Source organism: Chinchilla lanigera, unplaced genomic scaffold, assembly GCF_000276665.1.
Source record: "Chinchilla lanigera isolate Chin_1 unplaced genomic scaffold, ChiLan1.0 scaffold00007, whole genome shotgun sequence".
In the NCBI taxonomy this organism is placed as follows: Eukaryota; Metazoa; Chordata; class Mammalia; order Rodentia; family Chinchillidae; genus Chinchilla; species Chinchilla lanigera.
In genome coordinates, this window is record NW_004955408.1 from 25,251,900 (window position 1) to 25,255,011 (window position 3,112).

At 46.2% G+C, this 3,112-nt stretch overlaps 1 long non-coding RNA gene across 2 annotated transcripts in view; it reads left to right on the forward strand.

The window, feature by feature from the left end:
• LOC102026191 overlaps window positions 1-2,866 on the forward strand; it is an 18,666-nt gene extending 15,800 nt beyond the window's left edge. The window contains exons 5-6 of one of the 2 annotated variants that reach the window (XR_001232069.1): window positions 2,332-2,384; window positions 2,607-2,866. This is a non-coding gene — a long non-coding RNA (uncharacterized LOC102026191). Of the gene's footprint in view, window positions 1-2,331 lie in introns of both variants that reach the window. The other variant, XR_259716.2, reaches the window with a different exon arrangement.
• The last annotated feature ends 246 nt before the right edge of the window (window positions 2,867-3,112 follow it).

Sequence of the window (3,112 nt, forward strand, 5' to 3'; positions counted from 1 at the left end):
AAAGAAAAAGAAAAAGAATAAATACTAATAGTTTTAAAATGTGAATAATGAGAGTCTCTCCTTTGAAAAGTTCTATCAGGATTAAATTAGACAATGGATGTGAAATGCCAGGCACACAGTGGGTGTGCAAGAATGGCACTGGTTGTTCAACACTGTGAACTTCGAAGGTGCTGCACAGCAGAGGAAGAGGCAATCCTGGCACTTTGCCCTGTACCTGTAAACACCCAGTCTGAGCTTTCTGCTGCTCTGCATCTTGTGGTGACAAGGTGACAAGGGAAATACTCCAATGACTAACATTTTAGAAGTTTTAGTCCTTGCATGGTCAGAGGCATGGTGAAAGGGCCTGGTGGAGGAATGCTGCTTACCTCATGGGGGTCAGGAAGCTGAGAGTCAAGGAAGGATCCAGGAAGGGAGATGCACCCTTCCGGGTCATGCCCACAGTGACCCACCACTTAACCAGACCTCACCTCCGATAGCAAGTCAGCTATAATGCCCCATACTCCAATCACCTTCCAAACATAGGAGGCTCTGGGGACCACTTTAGATCTACACAGTGGCAACTCCCCACAGCTCCTTGCTTTCAAGGTCCTAATCATTAGAGGAGCCTGGACTGGTAGCCACCAACAGTATGGTCCCTATGGAGCATTCACAAAAGATTCCCAGGGGAAGAAGGGCTGCTCTGACCCAGTGTCTCTCCAATGACAAATCTCTTTCCTGTCCCTCTTCACTGTAATGCCTGGCCAGGGTCTTGAATGATCTGTTGGGTTAAGTGAAGTTGGTGGTTTGAAGGTGGGTCAGACTACTGGCATGAAAGTGACTCCTCACCCCCATTCAAAGACCATTACACTTGCCAGCGAGTCTATGAGACACATAGATGACAGTGTTATTTTCCCCATCCCGTTATCTCTCATTCATTGATTTCTCCCTCTAGCCTCTGACCATTAATCATGATATGTCAACATGAATGGACTAAGAAACACCTAATAGATTCGTGAAGCACAGTTCTGGGTTGTCTGCAGATGACTGACAGCAAACTGAAAGGGAAAAGCCAGTCCAGATGTGGGTGGCACCAGCCCATGCACTTGTAGCCTGGACAGAGTAAAGCAGGGGAAGAAGGAAGCATTCTTGTTTTTGAAGAGCTCCAGTTTTCTCTGTCGCCTTTGAACACTGGTCTCCAATTTCTTCCACCTCGCAAAACAGACTCTCACTGGCGACCTTCCAGTGAGCTTCCAGGCCTTTGACCTTGGCCTGGCAAACAACCTTGATCTCTCTTGTTCTGTGGCTTTCATCTTTTTGGGCTGAGCAACTTCTGGCTCCTCTGGCTTTCTAATGTGTAGATGGCCACTGTGAACTCTCCTGCCTTTGACCCTGTGAGCCTGTCTAATAAATCCTCTTGCATAACTATACATAATTTTCTATTGATTCTGTGCCTCTGGAGAACGCTGACTACTACCTAGCCAATCATTAACACTTTAGTGAGAATGAGTTCTTCCCAGTCCTTATCCCGGGAGCCAGAAACATCAAAATGAATGGGGCATAGTGCCTGCACCTAATGAGCTCACAGTTGGGCAAGAGAGAAAGACCCACAAACTGAGGCAGACAACGAAAACTGAGACTGAGTGAGGATAAACTCTAGCAGGAGGATCTCAGAACCAAGAGGAGGAGACACTGCAGGCAGAGGGGTCTCAAACACCAGTGGGAATGTTCCTTGTGTGCCGTGGGGCTCAAAGGGCCAGCACAGGGAAGAAGGCACAGTGAAGGGCTCAGAGTGACTGAGGTATGTGTGGGAGGCAGACAGGGAGGGGTAGAGATGGTGTCCGACGAGGATGTGGGACTGGGCACCATTCTATAGGACACAGAACTAAGTAAGGCGGCAAGTACCAGGCTGATTGGAACAACCTTGCTGGAGGGTGTGGGAAGCAGGGCACAGGCCTTGGGCTCATCTAGGGGCATCTTTCACATCCTAGGGTCTTTTCTTTACCATCTTCCCTTTCCATTAAGATTTTTGTTGAGCTAATTGTTGACTCATACACAATTTCAGGAAATAACTGAGAGAGCTCCCTATGCATCGTGTCCATTCTCTCCAGTGGTAAGATTTTGCAAGACAATTCCCTTGCTATTTTTGATATGAAGGATAAATATTGTGATGGGACCCCAGTGTGCTGAAAGACAGATGCCCAGTGAGCTCTGGTGATGATGTATTTCCTCTCTACCACCTTCCTTCTCTGTATGAGCCAGGACTGTTTTATAGGTATCATGGAACAAATTTGGAAGTGTTATAGCAACAACTCCAAAGTTCATCCTTATCAATTTTTTCTTACCTTCTCACAGTGATCAGGTCACCCTTTGGGCATCATACTTGACACCGCTACTTCCAGCACACAGTGAGTATAGACCAGATGATCAGCTGACCAACAAAGCTTCAAGTTTTCCTTACATGATGTGGTGGTGGTGTTGAGAAGTACCTTCCCCAAGGAACAACATTTCCCAGCATCCCTTGCTAATCATGTGACCAGTATTTACCAATGCATTGTGAGCCCAAAGGTGCCCAGCCCTGTCAGTATGGTGTGTTAAGTAGCAAGCAAGATATCTTCTCTTTTTCCCAGTCTGTTCTTTGGATGACACCAGGATGACCTTCAAGTCACAAGATGGTGGGGGAACCCTAAGACAGAAGAGACTAATGTCTTAGAGCAGCCATTGGAGGAAAGCTACCCAGGAGAGCCACGGGTCAGGAACGTGGACATTCAACTGTGTGTGAGGGAGAAACATACATCAACGTTTAAATATACAAAAGAAGTAGAGAGCATAATATAATAACTCAGTTTAGCCATCCGTCATTTAACTTCAAAAAATTATCACCTTTTCCATTCCCGTCCCACTTTTTAAATCATTTGCTGAAGATTTTTAAAGTAATTCCTAGACATCATGCAACAAACACAGACAAGACAAGAATCTAAACAACCTTTATTGTGTTAAGGCAAAAAGAGAAGGGGCTGCTTGTCACAGCAGTCAGACAGGCCATGGGCCTAATACCTCGCCACGGAACAGAGCATAAGTACCCTGTTTTTCTAGGCTGTACCATGTGCACAGGAATGTGTTGGAGCTTGAAGCA